At 43.7% G+C, this 22,347-nt stretch overlaps 1 pseudogene; it reads left to right on the plus strand.

Moving 5' to 3' along the window:
- Positions 1-6,881: 6,881 nt before the first annotated feature.
- Positions 6,882-7,311, plus strand: LOC101825860 (annotated as a pseudogene).
- Positions 7,312-22,347: the final 15,036 nt, after the last annotated feature.

Genomic DNA, 22,347 nt, shown 5'->3' on the forward strand with positions numbered 1-22,347 from the left:
ACACTAGAATCTGGGCCCATTGGAACTGGTGTACTTGGGGATTCTGGTGGTGGTGGTGATTTTGTTTTGAGCCTCTCCTGCCAAGACAATCTCCCTAACGCATCATTTACCTCATCAAAACGTTTCTAGTCCTTCCCTCTTGCCTACTAAATCAACTTTTCAAACTTTCAAGCCAAGCTTTACTACTCCTGCAAAATCTGGTGCCCACCCACCTCTTCAAGCCTCATTAGCTGCACTGCCCTTTCATGTTCCTAAACCCTATGGGCAGCCATGTCCAATACTCGGTGTTCCTTGAATAGCTCATGCACTTTCATGCTCTACTGCTTTTTTTACATACTGTTCTCTCAACTCGCAATGATGTTCCTTTGATTTTTTTTCTTCTACAAAGTTCTTATCTCCCAAGGCCCAACTGAAAACCCCTAGGGAATAGACTTCAGTTAATTCTGCTCCTCGGGATTAATTTCTGTGTGAGTCTGGGATGTAGCTCAGTTGGTAGGATGCTTGCCTGGTGTGAATAAAACCCTGGATGCAGTTCTCAGCACAGCATAAATGACTGTAATCCTAGCACTTGGGAGATACAGGCAGTGGGATTAAGAATTCATGATCATCCTTGGCTACATAACTAATTTGAGGTCACCCTGGAATGCATGGGACCCTATCTCAAAAGTATATTAAAAACAAAAAACAGAAAAACCCAAGGTGGTTATAGTGATGTGTGCTTTTAATTCCAGCATTTAGGAAGCAGATCTCTGTAAAATTCAAGGCCAGCCTGGTCTACACACCAAGTTCCAATATAGTAAGACCCCATCTCAAGAACAAGGCAAAGGGCAGGAGGGATGGCTCAGCAGTTAAGAGCACTTAACTGCCCCTGCAGAACCATCAGGCTCAGTTCTTAGCACCACGTGGTGGTTCACCTGTAACCTGTTACAGTTCTCTGGGAACACCCAGGAGAGTCGGTGCCTTCTTCTGATTTACACGGGCCAACTACACATACAAATAAAATAAAGATATATAAATACTTTTAAAAAAACCACAGTGGGTAAGGAGCTGGAGAGATGGCTCAGCACAAAACACTTACTACTTTTCTAGAGGGTCCAAGTTCAGTTCCCAGTAATCACATGGTGGCTAATAACTGGCTATAACTCCAGTCCCAGGGAATCCAACAACTGTTCAGACCTCTAAGGGCTCCTACAAACCTGGTGCACAGACATACACTTGGTCACACATATACTAAATAAATATTTTAAAACAAACAAGGGATTGGAGAGGTGACTCAGTGTAGTTAAGAGCACTTGCGACTCTTCCAGTAGTAATTCAACTCAATACTCAGCACCTATATCAGGCAGCTCACAACTGCCTATACCTCTAGCTCCAAGGGATATGACAACCTCTTCTGGCCTGCACAGACACACAGTACAGACAGACACACAGACACACGGGCACACACACACACAGGTGCACACACGTAAAAATAAGATGAATCTTTAAAAATTAAATGAAACAATGAATTAGACATAGTAAAGTGTTTGTTGTATAAAAGTGAGGACCTATGTTCGATCCCCAGAACATAAGTAGAAAAGTCAGGCACAAGTCAACCTTCCAGCAAGAAGGGAAAGGAGCTCATGAGGCTCACTTGTAGATGGGGAGCTATTGACAATTGATTTCTGCTGGAGGAGATGAGCGGTTTTTTTATTGGGTGTGTGACTACTAATATGTTGCCCATGCTCTGGTGCATGGTCCAACACTCACGTATATGCAGGCAGCACTAAGTAGACTCTGTGGGTCATATAAAAAAAGAGGATATATGGACTGGAGACATGGCACAGCTATTAAGAGCACTGGCTGCTCTTCCAGAGGTCCTAAGTTCAGTTCCCAGGAACCACATGGTGGCTCACAACCATCTATGGTAAGATATGATTCCCTCTTCTGGTGTGCATGAAGACAGAGCACACACATATATAAAATACATAAATAAATCTTTAAAAGATTTTAAAAACTCGCTGGGCAGTGGTAGCGCACGCCTTTAATCCCAGCACTCGGGAGGCAGAGGCAGGCGGATCTCTGTGAGTTCGAGGCCAGCCTGGTCTACAAAGTGAGTTCCAGGACAGCCTCCAAAGCCACAGAGAAACCCTGTCTCGAAAAACCAAAAAAAAAAAAAAGATTTTAAAAACTGCATATAAATGTGAGAGGGGTGTGTTGAGAGGCATGGGGTAGGTGAGAGGGGAAGTTTCGGTTAGATATGATCAAGGTAAAGTATTTTGCATATATGAATGAAAAATAAATGTAAAAAATGTTCTTAAAAAGCACAAGAGCTGGGTGGTGGCGCACGCCTTTAATCCAAGCACTATGGAGGCAGAGGCAGGTGGATCTCTGTGAGCTTGAGGCAAACCTGGTCTACAGAATGAGTTCCAGGACACCCAGGACTATTGCACAGAGAAACCCTGTCTCAAAAAAAAAAACAAAAAATCAAACAAACCACAATGAAAACAAGACTTGAGTGCAGTCTGCACACCTTTTTTTTTTTTTTTTTTTTTTTTGGTTTTTCGAGACAGGGTTTCTCTGTATTGTTTTGGAGGTTGTCCTGGAACTCGCTCTGTAGACCAGGCTGGCCTCGAACTCACAGGGATCCGTCTGCCTCTGCCTCCCAAGTGCTGGGATTAAAGGCGTGCACCACCAACACCCCGAGTGCTGCACATCTTTAATCGCAGCACTCACTTAGGAGTCGAGTCAATAGGATCTCTGTGAGTTCCAGGCCAGCCAGAGCTACATAGTGATACACACATAAATACATACATAAATAAATGGGGTTGTGCCTGAAAAATGGCACCCAATTGTGACCACTGTTCTCCATGCAAATACGCATGCATACCCACACACACCAAAAGAGAAAAGAAAACGTACATGTGACAGGGCCTGCCATCAAAGTGAGTCTGAGCATCCTCTCCCCTCCCCTTTGCACACATGTTCCCGAGCATACATGGATAACTGCTTGCCAGTGGGATTTGTCTCATTCGTGTTTGCATCCTCCACAGCCCCGAGATCCTGGCACACAAAGGGTACTTAACAAGTATTTATTGAAATGAGCACTCTGCAGCCACGTCTTGAAATATGGCCTCATTAGTATTGCAGCAAGGCCGACTCCTGTTGCTGATCACGGAGCGACACGTTGCGAGAAGAGAAGTCATGTTGGCAAGTCTCCAACAATGTGCCTCCGAGCAGCCACAATCACTTTCAACCTGACAGTTTGCTTGAGGGTGATGAGGTAGGAGGGGTGACAGCTCAGATAAGGCTTTTTTTCACACGGGGAAAAGCTCAAAACTGGAATGATCCAATTTGATCTACTGGTCCAATTATGACCTAATTTCTAATATTTGCTGTCAGAACTTTCACTGTGTATAATGATTGAACAAAAGGATGGGCTTCATTTCCTTATGATATTTCATTCAGGTAAGATTCCTGTCCACATGTTTGTTCACATACACTGTGGTCATGCCCTCCATCCTCATCCGGGGGACCACAGGAGAGAGGAGCATGAAATGAGGCAGAAGCAGAGTTCCCTGGAGCTTTAAAGAACACTATCAGGACCCAGAAAAGAATCCTCCCCTGGGAAGCGATGACTGACTGAAAGCCTGGATCATTCCCCTCAGAAGATTAATGGTGATTGGGGATGCTCGGCAAGTGCTTGGCATGTATGATGCACCTTCCTGGTCTCTGGGTAACAGGGTCTGTTTCAGGCCATTCAGGACACAGCTTTGCACTCAAGCTGCTGTGTGGACCGTTCTAGTTCTAGAAACAATGTTTGGTATAAGGTCAAGATAAAAGAATGACTACCAGGAGCTGGAGGGATGACTCAGTGGTTAACAGAATTTGTTGCTGAGCAAACCATGAGGAACAAGCCAGTAAGCAACACTCCTCCATGACCTCTGCATCAGCTCCTGCCTCCAGGTTCCTGCCCAACACTCACAGGATGGCTCACAACCATCCATAAGTCTAGTTCCAGGGGATCTGACACCTTCTTCGGACTTTCTCAGGCACCAGGCACACACATGATGCACAGACACATAGGCAAAATACTCATATATATAAAAATAAGTAAATCTTAAGCAAAAAATTTTAAATTATTTATTCATTTTACATTCCAACCACAGTTCTCCCTCTGACCCCCCCTCAGCCCACCCACCAGTCCACTCCTCCACACCGGTAAGGGCTCCCATGAGAAGTAAAAACATAGTCTTGCACAATGGGTTGGGACAGAGCCAAGCCCCTCTCTTATGCCGTAAGGCTGAGCATGGCAATTCACCATAGGGAATGGGCTCCAAAAAAAACTAGCTTATGCACCAAGGACTAGCTCATGCACTGCCAGGGCCCTTCTGATAGTTCAAGCTTCACAACTGTCTCCCACATATGGAGGGCCTAGTTCAGTCCCATGGAGTCTCCACAGTTGTAGGTCTAGAGTTCATGAGTTTCCACGAGCTTGGTTAGCTGTCTCGATTAAGATATCTTTTTCAGCCGGGTGTTGGTGGCGCACGCCTTTAATCCCAACACTCGGGAGGCAGAGGCAGGCGGATCTCTGTGAGTTCGAAGCTGGGCTGGACAGACAGCCTCAAAAACAATACAGAGAAACCCTGTCTCGTAAAAAAAAGATATCTTTTTCATTGCTCTTCCAGTGCATTCCTCCCCCCCTCGACCATCCCCCATCCCCTCCCTCTTACCACCCTCACCCACAGTTTACCCAGTAGATATCATCTAATTTACCTTCCCAGGGCTATCCATGGGTCCTCTTAGGGTCTTCCTTGTTACCTAGCATCTCTGGAGCTGTGGACTTTAGTCTGCTTATCTTTTGCTTTACGTCTAATATCCACTTATGAGTGAACACATATCATGTTTGTCTTTCTGAGTATGGGTTATGTCACCCAGGATGGTTTTTTTTTCTAGATTCATCCATTTGCCTGCAAATTTCATAAGGTCATCGTTTTTTACAGCTGAGTAGAACTCCACTGTGCAAATGCATCACATTCTTCAGTTGAGGGGCAACTAGGTTGCTTCCAGGTTCTGGCTATTACAAACAATGCTGCTATGAGTATAGTTGAACAGATGCCCTTGTTGTAGGGAAAAGGGTCCAACCAAAGAAGCACACCCTGAGCAGAGCCAAAGAAACACACTTTGGCCCTGAAATAAGAACCAAAAAATACACCCTGACCCTGAAACCAGTGCCAAAGAAACACACCCTGGCCCTAAAATTAGAGCCAAAAGGCTAAAAAGGACCAGTGAAAGAAACATACTTTGGCCCTGAAACCAGAGCCAAATCTGACCCTAACCCTGTACAAAAACCTAACCAATCCTTCAGCAGGAGATTAAAATCTAACCAATCCCCACCCTGGAAGCCCTATGTAAACCCTGTGTTTGTTCAACTTGTGGCTGTTCATGCTACAGCCACTCTCCTGGATTCTTGCCTCCCAATAAACCCCTTGGATGAGCTTTGGGTGAAGACCTTCTTTTGCAGCGGAGCAGAGATGAACCTGGGCATAGCAGAGCAAGCAGGGCTACTTCTGCCAGGGAAACCTTCCCCTGATAGAGCGGAGTTGTTATACTCCACGCTCCACTCTCCCGGGAGCAGAGCTCAACTGTAGCAACTTTGCCCGGGAAACCTTTTCCTGCCGGAGCAAAACTGCTACACTGGGCAGACATCCCCAGCTGGAAGGCCCTGTCCTGCCGGAGCAGAGCTGATACACTGGGGAAGCCTTTCCCTGAGGCAAGGCTGTAAGCTGCTTTGCTTTCTGTCACCTGTGGTAGTCCTTGGCTCCTGAGCTCCAGGATACCTTTCCACCTGAGCTGTGTAACACTCAGTATTCTGTGACTCCTGAGTGCCAAAATACCTTTCCATCTGAGCAGTGTAACACTTAGTATTCTGTGACTCCAGAGTGCCAGAATACCTGTCCCACCCAATTTGCCCAAAATGCTTACACTTGTATGAATGTGCATCTTTGGGTTATATGCCTAAAAGTGGAATTACTGGGTCTTGTGGTAGACTGATTCCCATTTTCCTGAGGAATCTCCATACTGATCTCCAAAGTGGCTGGACAAGTTGGCCCTCCCACCAGCAGTGAAGGAGTGTTCCCCTCTCTCCACATCCTCTCTAGCATAAACTCTCATTGGTGTTTTTGATTTTAGCCATTCTGACAGGAGTAAGATGGTATCTCAGAGTTGTTTTGTTTTGCGTTTCCCTGATGGCTAAGGATGTTGAGCACTTCCTTAAATGTCTTTTGGCCATTTAAGATTCTTCTGGTGAGAATTCTCTGTTTAGTTCTGTACCCCATTTTTATTGGGTTATTTTGTATTTTGATGTCTAGTTTCTTGAGTTCTTGTAAATTTTGGTGATCAGCCCTCTGCCAGATGTGGGGTTAGTGAAGAACTTTTCCCATTCTGTAGGCTGTTGTTTTGTCTTGTTGACTGTGTCCTTTGTCTTACAGAAGTTTCTCAGTTTCAGGAGGTCCCATTTATTAATTGTCGATCTCAATGTCTGTGCTATTGGTGTTATGTTCAGGAAGTGGTCTCCAGTGCCCATGCGTTCCAGGGTACTTCCCACTCTCTCTTCTACCAGGTTCAATGTAACTAGATTTATGATGAGGTCCTTGATCCACTTGGATTCAAGTTTTATACATGGTGATAGATATGGATCTTTTGTAGTCTTCTACATGTTGACATCCAGTTGTGCCAGCACCATTTGTGAAAGATGTTTTCCTTTTTCCATTGTACCATTTTGGCTTCTTTGTCAAAAATCAGGTGTTCAGGTGGATGCGTGACATCACTTCTTGTGGGTGGCTTGGCTTCCTGTGCTGTTTCCTCCCTTGTTTTCTCTTTGCTGCCAAACCTCTACCATCATGGGGCACATGCATGGCCCCAGGAAGGGCCTGTCCCAGTCGACACTGCCCTGCTGACTTGGTATCCCCACATGGCTAAAGCTAATGTCTGACAATGTGAAGGAAGAGATTTACAAACTGGCCAAGAAAGGCCTAACTCCCTCCCAAATAAGTGTGATCCTGAGGGACTCACATGGTGTGACATAGGTCCATATTGTGACTGGTAATAAAATCTTGAGAATCTTTAATTCCAAAGGCCTTGTCCCTATTCTCCCTGAGGATCTCTACCATTTGATTAAGGAAGCAATCGCTGTCTGTGAAAGCAGCTAAATTCCACCTGATTCTGACAGAGACCAAAATACACTTGCTGGCTCATTACTATAAGACTAAGAGGGTCCTCCCACCCAATTGCAGATATGAGTCATCTACAGCCTCTGCTCTCATGGCATAAATTCTCTTACGTACACAAGCAATAAAATCACTTTGAATCAATAAAGAATCAGGTGTTCATAGCTGTGTTGATTAACGTCAGGGTCTTCTATTTGATTCCATTGGTCGGTTTTTGTGCCAATATCAAGCTGTTTTTATTACTATAGCTCTATTGGAGAGCTTGAAGTCCAGGATGGTGATGCCTCCGAAAGTTACTTTATTGTACAGGGTTGTTATGGCTCTCCTGATTCTTTTGTTTTTTTCATATAAAGTTGATTATTGTTCTTTCAAGGTATGTGAAGAATTGTGCTGGGATTTGGATGGGGATTGCATTGAATCTGTAGATTGCTTTTGGTAGGATTGCCCTTTTTACTATGTTGATTCTACCTATCCAAGAACATGGGAGATCTTTTCATTTCCTGGTGTCTTCTTCATTTTCTTTCTGTAGGCACTTAAAGTTCTTGTCATACAGGTCTCTCACTTGTTTGGCTAGAATCACCCCAAGTTATTTTACATTTGTGGGTATTGTAAAGGGTCATGTTTCTCTGATTTCTTTCTCATCCCACTTATCATTTGTATATAGTAGGGCTACTGATTTTTTGCATTAATCCTGCATCCCACCACTGTATTGAAGGTGTTTATCAGCTGTAGGAGTTCCCAAGTAGAGTTTTTGGGGTCACTTATGTGTACTATCATATCATCTGCAAAGAATAGTGATACTTTGACTTCTTCCTTTGCAATTTGTATCCCCTTGATCTCCTTTTTTTGCCTTGTTTCTCTAGTTTGAACTTCAAGTACTATATTGAATAGATATGGAGAGAGTGGACAGCCTTATCTTGTTCCTGACTTTAGTTGAATTGCTTTGAGTTTTTCTCCATTTAGTTTGATGTTGGTTGTCAGCTTGCTGTATATTTAAGCAAAAATTGTTAAGATGTCTCTAGTCTCATGCTAACAGCTTAAGGACATCTTGAAGGCCATGAGTGTTTTCTTTGTTGGGCACTTTCATTCACCATCACTCATCAAATTTATTCTAAACACCAATATGTACCAAATATAGAAGTACTGATCCATAGATGAATTGTCCTTTTGTCTGAAACTAGTTTCGTCTCGTGGAGGGAACACAATAAAGTGAACTATGATAAGTGCTATCATGAAGATACACAGAAAGAGGAGAAGACACTGAGAATTAGGCGGAAACAAACTCTTAGTCATGTTTGGTGGCTCATGCTTATAACCACAACATTCAGGAGACTGACACAGGTTGATCACCACAAATTCTCTAACAGCCCAGGCTACAAACAAAAACCTAAACTCCTAAATGTGTTGAATTGTTTTTGAGGGGCAAGGAAGGCTGGCCTTGAACTCTTTTGGCTGTGTGGGGGTATGTGCATGTGAGTTCAGTGCTGGACAAGGCCCACATGAAGCCAGGCATGGTGGCGCATGTCTAATCCTAGCATTTGCAAGGCAGAGGCAGAAGAATCTCTGGCACCAGCCTGCTCTACGCTGTGAGACCCTGTCTCAAAACAAATCAAGACATAAAATTGGTAGCAAGATTTATAGAGTGTGGGAGGAAGAATTGAAAAGAGTGACATTAGAATGATTTTTAAAAATACTTAATTTAACTTTTAATTTTATGTGCATTGGTGTAAGGGTGCCAGATCCTCTGGAACTGGAGTTACAGACAGTTGTGAGCTGCCGTGTGGGTGCTGGGAATTGAACCTGGGTCCTCTGGAAGAGTAGTCGGGCTCTTAACCACTGAGCCATCTCTCCAGCTACTAGAATGATTTTATACATACATGAAACTGTAAAGAACAAATTTAATTAATAAAAATGGTTGAAAATAAAAGGTCTGGCAAGGTGGCTCAGTGGGTAAAGGCACTTACTGCCAAGCCCGACCACCTGAGTTCAGTCCTTGAATCCTACATGACACCTGCATGTTGTTGTCTGACCTTTACATTTGGGCACACTGGAATGCACACACAAATAAAATAAATAAATGCAATATAAAAATAAAGAATTTGTATCAGAAATCTAAAAAAAACTTTCTAAGAGTCTTTAAATGTAAAAAACGACATGGAATATTAAAGGCATAACTAAATGGAAAATGATCAAATTTTGGGGGAGGTGAAGAGTTGCTCAGTTCACTTTCTCCTCTTGGTTTTTTGTTTGTTTGTTTGTTTTTGTTTTTCGAGACAGGGTTTCTCTGTAGCTTTGGAGCCTGTCCTAGAACTCACTCTGTAGACCAGGCTGACCTCGAATTCCCAGAGATCCACCTGCCTCTGCCTCCCGAGCACTGGAACTAAAGGTGTGTGCCACCAACGCTCGACCTTACTTTCTCCTTTTAATGCAATGTAGGGTCCTGACCCAGGGGATGGAGTCACCCACAGTCTTCCTAGTTCAATTAACATAATTTCATGTGGACATCCCCTGAGGCTCATCTCCCAAGTGGATCTAGCTCTCTTTAACTTGACAATTGAGATTAATCATTACAGACACTATGCCATTAAAATTCACAACAGGTATCTCAGACCAGGTATTCTCACACTTATCAAGATAATCCTCATCTACATAGGAAATTCAAGAACAGCCTGGGCTACATGAAACTGTCTCAAAAAGAATTAAAAATGCTGTGAATATTCTGCTATCACAAACCACACTCCATAGATGGAGGAGTAGAGCTAGAGTGGTCAGAAAACAATCCCATTGGCATAGATTGATGAGAGGGGATTCAGATGGAAGTTTATTGACATTTGAGTATATGTACTTGACAAGCGAAGTTTAAAAGTCAATGTTTGAGAAAATTTACTACTGTTTGCTCATTTGTTTTGGTTTTTGTTGTTGTTTTTTGTTTTTTCTAGACTGGGTTTCCCTGTGTAACAGCCCTGGCTGTCCTGGAACTTGCTCTGTAGACCAGACTGACTTCAAATTCACAGAAAACCGTCTGCCTTCCCAATGCTGGAATTAAAGGCGTGCACCATGACTGCTTTTTAAAATTTTTGACTGTTTATTTCTTATTGAGACAGTATTTTATTCTGTAGCCCTGCCTGGCCTGGGCTATCTAGACCAAATTTATTATTATCCTCCTGCCTCAGTCCCCTTAGTGTTAGGATTAAAGGCATGAAGACACCACACTACTCTTTGGTTTGATGTTTTAAGGGAGTTATTTGTCAGCACTGGAGGTTTTTGCACATGCTGGATGAGGGTCCGCTATGTGGCCAGTTTGAGATCAACCTGTACTACATGTGACCTAGCCTCAAAAGAACATAACAAAATCATTGTATAGTTAATGCTTAACATGGATTCACCCCATCACACATATACACAAACAATTTAAAAATTCTTTTTTTGTGGTTTTTCGAAACAGGGTTTCTCTGTGGCTTTGGAGGCTGTCCTGGAACTCGCTCTGTAGACCAGGCTGGTCTCGAACTCACAGAGATCTGTTTGCCTCTGCCTCCGGAGTGCCAGGATTAAAGGTGTGTGCCACCACTGCCCAGCTTAAAAAACTCTTTACACTTAAATTTTTATTTGTGTGTATGTCACAGTGCACATGCTGAAGTCAGAGGACAACTTGTGAAATCTGGCCTTCTTCCATCACGTCGGGTTGGGAGATTGAACTCAGGTCTGGCTTTGTGGCAGGCACCTTCACCTGCTGAGCTATCTCACAGCTTTCCCAAATCCAAATTGATTTTTTGAGACAGTGTCTCACATAGCTCAGACAGGCCTTGAACTTGCTATATAGCCTGTGTAACTGAAGATGGGCTTGAAATTCTGATCCTCTTGCCTCCATTTCTCTCCAGTGTTTTGAATTGCACCATTACATCAGGTTTATGCAATGCTGAAGATCAAAGCCAGGGCCTCACACATTCTATGAAATAGTCTATGTGAACTACATCCTTAGACCCACCTCTCTACATTTACAATTTTAAACCAATGAAAAGCAAACCATATTTGGGGTGGGGTTGTCAGCAGCAGCAGGGACTGAAGCACAGCTACACTCTGCTGCCTGGAGCAGCCTAAGGACTTCCTTAATCTTTTATGAACCTTTAATTAGGGACCCTTGTCTTCGACACAAAAAGAGAATTTCAGGATGAGCCAGTATGAAGCAAAGTTGGAGTGTATTAAAAATGGAAAGAACGGCACCTCAGGGAAAGAATAAGTCATAGGTGTGGAATTCTCAAAGAAGAGTCACAGTTTATTAAAAGGCTTTGTGTGTGTGTGTGTGTATGTGTGTGTGTGTGCGCGCGCGCGCTTTTAGAGGCTGCTGAAGGAGGATAGCATTGACTGTTTTCTTCAAACACCTTCATTATATATATATATATATATATATATATATATATATATATATATGGTCTCTCACTGAACCTGGAGCTCCCATTTCAGCTGAACTGACTGGACTGGAATACAGGGATTAAGGAAGAGAGATGTGGGGAACTGGTGAAATGGCTCAATAGCCAAGAGCAGTGGCTGCTTTTCAGGAGGACTCAAGATTTGTTTCCTCTTACACAGCGGTTTGTTAACGATCAGTAACTCCACTTCCGGGGATCTGATGCCCTCTTCTGGTCTCTATGGGTACTGCACACACATGGTGCACATGTAGGCAAAACACTCATACATAAAATTAAAACAAATGATATATTTTTAAAAAAGAAATAAATAAAAAATGCTCAGAGGAGAACTGAGACACACTCAAGTGTCGGCATAATCTTCTTTGGGGAGTCTTATTGAAGTGTCTCACCAGTAGCCATATGTACCATTTGGTTGCTCTCATGTTACATCTTGAAGGATTGCTGGGAAACTTTCTCCCTCTGTTCTTTCTCTTTTGTATTATTACTGGGTGGCTCCAGGGGTGACTTGGATGGAATTACAGAAGCCACCAAGCCACCAGGGTTACACAAGGTGGTTAGGAAACATTTGTTTCTGTAGTTTGGTTTTTGGTAAGATTGGGTTTAGAACTGGGAAGGGAAAAAGATCTTAAGCTAATGTCACTAATTGTGTTGGAATTCTTGCTTCTCAATTGGAGAGAGGAATGTGCAAGCATGTGTGTGTGTGTGTGTGTGCCACCACTGCCCAGCTTAAAAAACTCTTTACATTTAAATTTTTATTTGTGTGTATGTCACACAGAGAGAGAGAGTTCTTTTTCCCTTCATGTGTATAATTTCTCCTATTTTCCTATCCTGCCTCAGGATAAAATGGGTACAGTATAATTAGATTTTTTTATTTTGCATGACTTTGAAATATTGTGGTTATGGTGGCTTTCATTTCTTTCTCTTTTCCCTTATGTGTTTTACATTCATTTATTACGTGTTTGCATGTGTGTGAATATTTGTCTGCCATGCTGCACATGTGGAAGACAGAGGGAAACATGAAAGCAGGCTATCTTTCCACCATGTGGGCTCTGAGAGTCAAGCTCAGGGCCTCAGCACATGCCTCTTCCTGCTGAGCCATCTCACCGGCCTCCCTACAGCTGTTTGTTTTCCATTTCAAAAGACCTGTTTTTTTAAACAGGGTCTTACTCTACAGACTTGGCTGGTCTCCTGGAGACAGCAGTGATATGGCTGGGCAGAGAAAGGAATGGAAAGCAAGGAGAGGCAGGAACTTGGAACTTTTGCCTCTGAGGATTCGTGGAGACAGGATTGGTAGAGGTAAGAGCTGCTGGCTTGGCTGCTTTGCTTTCTGAACCCTCAGGCAAGCTTTAATAAATCATAAATAATATATCACCGCACCTCACACTCTCTATGTAGACCAGGCTGGCCTCAAACTCAACAGAGATCCACCTGCCCACCTGTCTTTGCCTTCTGCATGCAGGGACTAAAGGTGTGAGCCTTGTCTTTTAAAAAAAATTTAAATTTCAGAATAGCTTGGTGTTGGTAATCCTAGCTATTAAGGAGGCTGAATTAGGAACAACACTTGTGAGTTCACGTGTTCTAGACCAGCCTGGACAACATAGTGAGACCCATTTAAAAAAAACAAACCTTCTCAAAGAAAAGAATATTAATAATTTTAGAAGTGACAAATATGTTCAGTATCCTGTTTAATTATCATATGATTTGTACCCCATCAACATGGACAATTTTTCTTTGTCTCCCATAGTTTAGATATTTGTTCTAGTTTGGGTCTTCAATACTCCCAAATGTCCATATGTTAAAAGTATCATCCCCGACTTGGTACTATTGAAAGGTAGTATGATCTTTATCCACCCGAAGGCCAGGCTTCCCGTTGTTGAGCATGTGCTCTGGAAGGGGAAATGGGATGCTAGCCTCTCTGTCTCCCTCTCTTTCTCTGTCTTATTCCCAGCTAGAACATTGAAGGGATTTGCTCTGCCACATATTCCCACCATGATGTGCTGCTGCAGACTGAGAGGGACACTGGCCTCAGACTGAACCTTCTAACTGCAAACCAAAACCAACGTTTCCTCTTTAAGAGCTAATTTACCTGAAGATCGGGAGTTCAAGGCTAGCCTTGACTACACAACAAGTTTGAGGATAGCCTAAACTGCATGAGTTTTTTTAAAAAACAAACAAATAATCCTCCCAAAAAGAAAAGAACAAAAAAAGAGTTGATTTACCTTAGGTATTTGTTAGAGTAATAGCTGAAAAACTGAGTAGCACAGAATCAATTAAAAACAAAGTGAAGCCGGGCGTTGGTGGCGCACGCCTTTAATCCCAGCACTCGGGAGGCAGAGGCAGGCGGATCTCTGTGAGTTCGAGGCCAGCCTGGTCTACAAAGTGAGTTCCAGGACAGTCTCCAAAATAATACAGAGAAACCCTGTCTCGAAAAACCAAAAAAAAAAAAAAAAAAAAAAAAAAACCAAAGTGAAATTTAAGCTTGGCTCCATGGTGCTCAGCAGTTAAGACTGCATACTGCTGTTCCAGAGGCCTTGAGTATGATCTCCAACACCTGCACTGAGCATTTCATAGTCACCTGTTAACCCCACATCCAAGAGGTCCAACATTCTCTGGCCTCCAAGGGCACCCATACATATGAGGTATTCACTCACATCCATAAACAAAGATAATATACAAATAAAACTCAAAAGGAAAAATTAAAGGGTAAAGAAAAATGAGCAGAGGAAAAAAATCAGTAAAATAGCAAGACATTGTCTCTTTAAAATTAAGTTAAAGGGATGGAGATGTATGTATCTTAGTTAGTAAAGGGTTTGCCTAGCATACAGGCAGTCCTGACTTTGACCCCTAGCACTGGATAAACCAGGTGTGGTGGTGCATACGCCTGTATTTCCAGCACTTGGGATGTGGAGGTAGACAGGTCAGTGGTTCAAGGACATCCCTACATGGCAAATAGGGAGTCAGTCTAAGATATATGAGACCCTGTCTCAAACAAAACTTTGAAAACTGGGACTGATGGCTCAGAATTGTAATCCTAGCTTCTTGGAGGGCGGAAGCAGAAAGATCATGTGTATGGGGCCTGCCTGGGTTATAGAGTGAGTTCAAGGCCAGTTTGGGCTTATTATTGAGTCCTTGTCTCCAAATAATAAATAGAGAATGCTGTTGATATAGCAGAGTATTTGTCTAGCATATGGGCAGCCCTGGGTCCAGTCCCATTCCCCACCCTCCCACAAATGAGTCGGACCTGGAATAGTGGTGTCTGCCTGAAATACTTACTATTCAAGAGGCTGGGGCAGGAAGGTTAAGATCTTGAGGCCAGTCTAGGTTATAGAGCAAAACCTCACTCCAAAAATAAAAAAAGGAAGTGAATTTTAAGAAGCTGAAGTCATGAGAGTAGATGGGTCCTCTCAGGAAGAGTTGAAGAGAACCTAGATATGGTGGCATATACTTGCAATCCTACCACTCAGGACACTGAGGCAGGAGGATTAGAGTTCCAGGCCAGTCTGTGATATAATCATGAACCCTTGTCTCATCCTTCCTACCACCCGAAGAAGTATAAAAAGTAATAAGAACAAAGAGCAGAGAACGAAGACCGGACTCTGAGGAACATCATCATTTAAGGGTCACAGTGAAAGGAAAGCATGGAGCTGTCAAAGACGCACAAAGATGTAGCCAGACAAACACACAGGGAACTAACGGGCCATGGCTGCAAGCCTGCCGTCTCATCACTCCAAGACAGGAGGGCCGGCCTTAATGTCTTCTAGTTTCATCCATGTTTCTACAAATGGCAGAATTTCCTTCTTCGTGACTAAATGGCACTCCACTGTGAATCTGTACCACATTTTTTACAAAGTCTTGGAGTCTAGAAAGTCAGTGTAGGGCACAGAGTTAAGATTTGGGCCTTTTAGTTTTTGGTCAGGGCTGGCCCCAACTCTCCCTTTAAAAAAACTTAAGAAACTATGCACCAGCCAGGCATGGATGGTGGTGCCTTTAATCCCAGCACTCGGGAGGCAGAGGCAGACAGATCTCTGCAAGTTCTAGGCCCACCTGGTCTACAAAGCAAGTTCCATGATAGCCAGAGCTGTTACCCAGAAAAAGCATGTTTCAGTAAATAAAATAAAAGCCCCAAACCCCATGAAACCACTAATATACATGTTTAAGAGAAATATTCAATGGCATCTGTCACAAAACACCATGAGCAAAAGCAAGTTGGGGAGGAAAGGGCTTATTCTGCTTACACTTCCATATCACTATTCACGGTTGAAGGAAGTCAGGATAGGAACTCAAGCAGGGCAGGATCCTCTGATGCAGAGGCCATGGAGGAGTGCTGCTTACTGGCTTGCTCCCCCTGGCTTGCTCAACCTGTTTTTTTTATAGAATTCAGGACCACTAGTCCAGGTACAGCACCCTCCACAATGGACTGGGCCCTCCCCATCATCAAACTACGCAGCACAACATTCTAGTGTGGTTAAGATATAGCGGCAAGTGAGAAAAGCAGGGTGCAGCATAACATACAATATGTGATAACAACTTCCTTTTTTGATGGCAGTGCTAGATATGAAGCAAGTACCCCACCAGGCTGGATCCCTAGCCCTAAAGGTATATGTGTATATTTCTCGCTGAAAAAAAAATGCCGCGGCGTTGGTGGTGCACTCCTTTAATCCCAGCACTCGAGAGGCAGAAGCAGGTGGATCTCTGTGAGTTCGAGGCCAGCCTGGTCTACAGAGCTACACAGAGAAACCCTGTCTCGAAAAATCAAAAACAAAAAAGTCCCCCCCCCCAAAAACAAAACAAAACAAAATGCCAGGTGGTGGTGGTGCACGTCTTTAATCCCAGCACTTGGGAGGCAGATGCAGGCGGATCTCTGTAAGTTCGAGACCAGCCTGGTCTGCAAGAGCTAGTTCCAGGACAGCCTCCAAACCCTGTCTCAAAAACCCAAAAACAAAAACAAACAAACAAACAAAAGAACAAAAAAATTCTTTCAAGGTTTCGCACCTAGTATCTCAGGGGAGGAGAGTTTTTATAGACTATTTTTATTTTCATCCTTGTGGTGGTTTGAAGGCATTTGGCCACCAAACTCATAGGGAGTGGCACTATTAGGAGGTGTGGTTTTGCTGGAGGAGGTGTGGCCTTGTTGGAGGAAGTGTGTCACTGTGGGGGCAGACTTTGAGGTCTCAAATGCTCAGGATTTCACCCAGTGTCTCAGCTGACTTCCTGTTGCCTACAAGATGTAGCACTTGCAGCTCCTGCACCACATCTGCCTGCACGCTGCCATGCTCACCATCATGATGATAATGGACTAAACATCTGTGACTGTAAGCATGCCATTCCAATTAAATGCTTCCTTTATAATGGTTGCTGTGGTCATGGTGTCTTTTCACAGCAATAAAATCCCCAACTAAGACAATCCTTACGGAACTTTGAAAAATATTTTCTAGTTTTTCTGGAAAGCCTATGCATTCCTTGAATAACCAGCAAATGTAAAATTAATATTAAATGTAAAATTAATATTAAAAAGGAGGGGGAGGAAGACTAGAGAGATGGCTCAGCAATTAAAAACACTAACTGATCTTCCAGAAGACTTGAGTTCAATTCCAAGCACCCACGGGACTATAAGTCTGTACCTCTATTTCCAGGAGATCCAGTGACTTCTGGTCTCTGCAGGCAGTGCACATACGTGTTACACAGATACATTTGCAGATAAAATACCCATACACATAAAACATTCTAAAAGAATAAAATAAAATCATTTTTACAAAGTACTTGCTGTTCTTGTGGAAAACCTGGATTTGGTTCCCAGCCCCCATATAACATTTCACAACCATCTATAACTCCAGTTCCAGGTTCCCTCTTCTGGTCTCTGTTGGCACCAGTCACACACGTGGTGCACAGACATATGTGCAGGCAAAACATCCGTCCACATAAAATAAAAACAAATCAATAATTAGTTTAAAGACATGTCCTTAGTATGTATCCCTGGCTGTCCTGGAACTCACTCTGTAGACCAGGCTGACTTGGAGCTCACAGAGATCCACCTGCCTCTGCCTCCTGAGTGAGCAAGTGCTGGGATTAAAGGCATACACCACCATGTGTGGCCTAAAAATGAATAAATCTTTAAAAAAACAAAACAAAACAGGAGTGGGCTAGAGAGACAGCTCCTTGTTGAAGAGCTGACACTTTGCTTCCAGAGGACCCAAGTTTAGTTCACAGCACTCATGTTGGGTGGCTCACAATCACCTGTGACTACAGCTCCAGGATTCAACACCTCTGGCCTCTGTGGGGACTCACATTCGCTTGCACATTTACACACACACACATATACTTATAATTTTCAAATGAAATATGTGGTGGCTTAAAAGAAAAGGGCCCCCAGAGGGAGTGGCACTGTCTTAGGGTTTCTGTCCTCAGCTCCTCCAGCACCATGCCTGCCTGCACATCACCATGTCCCACCACGATGACAATGGACTAAACCTCTGAAACTGTGAGTCACCCCAATTAAATGTTTTCCCTTATAAGAGTTGTCATGGTCATGGCGTCTCTTCACAGCAACAGAAACCATAACTAAGAAGAAGTAAAAATCCTTTTGTTGTTGGTTTTTTGAGACAGGATTTCTCTGTGTAGCCCTGGCTGTCCTGAAACTCACTTTGTAGTAGAACAGGCTGGCCTCAAACAAAGATTCTCCTACCTCTGCCTCCCAAATGCTGGGACGAAAGGTATGCACCACTACCAGGCTGAAGCAAAATCTTTAAAATAAATAAAAATAGGGAGGAAAGGGTTTGAGCTACAAACCAGTTGGTAACGTTTTTGCTTGGCACATACTTAAAGCCCCAGGTTCTACGCACAGCAACTCACAAACTGGATGTAGTGGCATATGCCTGTGATCCCTGAATTTGGGAGGTAAAGGCAGGAGAATAACAAGTTCAAAAGCTCAAAATAATCCTTAGCTATAAAAAACGATTTTACTAGTTATGGTGATTGCACTTCTAAAATCTCAGTTTTTAGGAGACTGAGACAGGAAGATTAAGTCTGAGGGTAGCCTGGACTACATGAAGAGTTTGAGGTCAGCCTGGGCTACAAAGTTAAACTCTAGCCCAAAAAAAAACAAGATTAAATTGAGACTGGAGAGATATCTCAGCACTTAAGCGCACTGGCTAATCTTCCAGCAGACCTAGGTTTGATTTTCAGCACCCATATAGTGGCTCTCAACTGGCCAGTTCCAGGGGATCCGGCGCCCTCTCTTGGACCGTAGACACCAAGCACACACATGTTGCACAGACATACATGCAGATAAAACCCTCCTACACATAAAATAAAATAACTAAATTAAAATGAACAGGCAAAAAAACCAAGAAAGTTTAAAGGAAAATAGAAGCAGCCAAACACCACAGAGGGCTAGGGAATTTCATTCTCAAGTGTGTCTGTTTGGACCTTGTAATCCGGAGGCTGCTAAAAATGATTTCAGTGGAGTGGGGGGTGGCAGCAGAAGGCATGTAGGAGTAGAATGACTGGGAGATGAAAACATAAGCACATCTCAGGCCAGCGAGGTGATACAGTGGACAAAGGTACTTTCCAAAGAGCCCGATGGCCCAAGTTTCATTCCCAGGATTCACAATGGAAGGAAAGAGATGACCTAGGCCTGAACTCCACGTGTGAACTGTGGTGTGTGTGTGTACAACACTCTGAATAAAATGTAATAAAAATCTCAATAATTAAAAAAAGAAATAGAGATGTCAAGCATATAAGAAGTGTCTTTCAAAAATGCAGTTGAGAAAGCTTGGGAATAGCTCCATGGCAGAATGTTTGCCGAACATACTCAAGGACCTGGGTTCCATCCCAACTCCAAGTTGGGACCCAGGAGCCACAAAAAGGAAAGAAAAGGGATGGATGTTCAGTCTCAGTTGCCACTCAGACTAGGAATCGCATATGGTATCCTTGAGACGCTGAAGAAAGACAGTGATGAAGGTTTTCTGACGCAGGATTGCCAGTGTAAGGGATTCAACACAGCACAGAATTGGAACACTGGTCAGCTCAGGATACCAGCATCAGCAATGGCTCTGCTACACTCAGAGACAAACTTGTCATTGTTAAAAACTACGGAAAACACTCCAATGCTTACCCTCAAGTACTCTAAGTCAGGCAGCTGCCTGCTCACTTGCATCGTATCTGATCGGTGCCATCACTTTGCTCTGAGTGAAGTTTCCTTGAAAAAAAAAGCAGAACAAATCAAAAGCATAAAACCCACTATGGTGCTGCATATACAGCCAGACAATTTAGAGTGTCAGCTAATCTTCCGAGCAAGAGACCCAAAAGCTTGTGAGGTGTGTGCAGTAGCTATGGAAATGCTTGTGACTCATATGGTAGCAGTGAGGGCTTCTTTGTCAATACGTGACACCCAGTCCCATAGGTGATATTGTTTTTCTAGGAATGGACCAAAGCTGCATTCCTTCTGTGACTCAACCCAGCTCTGACACTGCGGGGTGAAATGTCAGCAAAGAGCAGTTAATGTTTATTGTAAAGCACTCACTGAGCTTTAGAAATCAATAACTGCTTGACATTCTGCAGAATGCCCCCACACTGGCAAGCCAAGTGCCACTGAACACCCATTTTCTTATGAGACAGTAAAATAGCTCAGTCATCTTCAGTCTTTTGTGGAAGAAAAGCTACACAAATGGACGTATCTACACAAAGTCTGAAACCCTTTATACCTCAAATTGGCCCCCCACAGACTGCTGGATAAGCCTGCTGATGGGGTGAGCAGAAGGAGCAGGATCCTAAGGATCTGACTAGAAGAGATTTTCACCTGGGGAGAGCTGGGGCAGCAGAGGCCTCGAGGAGAAGCAGTCTTTGGTCTCAGGGTGAGGCCAGGATTGGGGTAGAAGAATGGAGACAGTCTTTGACCTGGAGGCCTGAAAGAAGTACTATCCCATTTAGGGGCATGGAGCAGACTAAGGATAGTAGGCTAAAAAGGTGTAGATGGGGGTATGATGGAATATGCCTTTAGCCCAGCACCTGGGAAGCTGAAATGGAAGGATCCAGGCCATCACATAGAAGGCATGTGGAAACTGGGTGTGGTGTCACTCTCTGAATCCCAGCATTTGGGAGGCAAAGGCAGGTGGGTCAGGAGCTCTAGATCACTCTCCACTAAATAGTGAGCTCAATGTCATCTTGGGCTGTGTGAGACCCTGTCTCAAAAAGCCAGCATAAATTTTAAAAAGAAGGCATACAAAGCTGTATTCCATTTCCCTTTGAGTTGACCATGCACTGTATAGGCCAGGCAGTGTCAAACTGGCTTTATAGAAGGCATCAAGACATTACAGGGGATGTTAAGGTTGGATGAAGTCTATTATGGGTGCTTCTCTGGCCCAGGTACTGGAATCTTTCATGCTGGAGTTGTCCAGGTGCCTTAGCAACGACATGCTCTAGCTCCCTGTCCCTGCTAAAACTGATGGACATGTATGGAAAGGGAGATTGAGAACTTCAAGCAGAGGGGAACAGAGTGCCTAGGTTCTGCCGGTCAAAAGACCCTGTTATCCATCCTTAAATTTGCTGCAGTCTGGGCTCTAGCAGGTAGAACAAGAAAAAGGCTGCCCTCATTTTCTGCCTGGCCATTCCACCATCCCTCCCATGAACAGTGTTGGCCAGCAGCGTTTGCCTGGACATAAAGGGTGCTGTCAGCACCACCCTGTCTATTGATCTGGAGGTGCTGAGTGATTCATGGAAGCAGCAGGGGTGGTGATTGTTGCTCCCAAGGCTAGGGGAGTCTGGATGAGACATTTGTGGTTACATTTGGCAAGCTTGGCTAATTGAGAGGGGACTAGGGTAGTTCAAAGGTTCTTCAACAGGAAGGGTGACTACCAGTGCTCTATTTAGGGTATAGTTTACATGCTTTATTTTCTTTATGTGCTGGAGTGTTTTGTCTGCATGTAAGTCTGTTCACTACATGTGTGCCTGGTGCCATGGAGACCAGAAGGGAGCTTTAGATCCCCTGGAACCCATGAAACTGGAGTTACAGATGGTTGTGAGCCACCATGTGGGTGCTGGGAATCCAACCCAGGTCCACTGCAAGAACAAGTGCTCTTAACGGCTAAGTCATCTCTCCAGCCCCATATATTCTATTAAATCATCAGTTTGAGGTGTGGGTGATGGGTGAATAGATTTCTATTTAGAACACCTTGCAGGGGGAACCTATGGGGTGACCCCTCATATAGGTAGGTAGATAGATTTAAATGGTGATTTTTTTTTACAAGACAAGGTTTCTCTGTATTGTTTTGGAGGCTGTCGGTCCAGCCCAGCCTTGAACTCACAGAGATCCGCCTTCCTCTGCCTCCCGAGTGCTGGGATTAAAGGCGTGTGCCACCACCGCCCGGCTAAATGATGAATGTGGACAGAAAGTCAGGAAATGGAAGGGAATGTACTTTAACTATTAACAACTCCATGGGCAGGACACCAGCTTATCAGTTGGTTGACCAACCTAGAACAAGCTTAATTCTTCTGTGCCATTTGTGCCTCACCCTTCAGGTTTGACACAGCCTTATTTTTCCAGTTCTGAGACTTGGACTTCTCTCTGAATACTTACCCCAGATTTCTGACTCTCTGGAAAAAAATCTAGCATGGAATTTAATCTGGGTGGTGTTCCTACCCCCGTGTCATTCCATAGGTTCTACCATGTCTGTACCCCTAAGGGTACAAAGAACAGGGTATGGATACTAATTGGC

Source organism: Mesocricetus auratus, unplaced genomic scaffold, assembly GCF_017639785.1.
Source record: "Mesocricetus auratus isolate SY011 unplaced genomic scaffold, BCM_Maur_2.0 Super-Scaffold_100003, whole genome shotgun sequence".
Taxonomy (NCBI): Eukaryota; Metazoa; Chordata; class Mammalia; order Rodentia; family Cricetidae; genus Mesocricetus; species Mesocricetus auratus.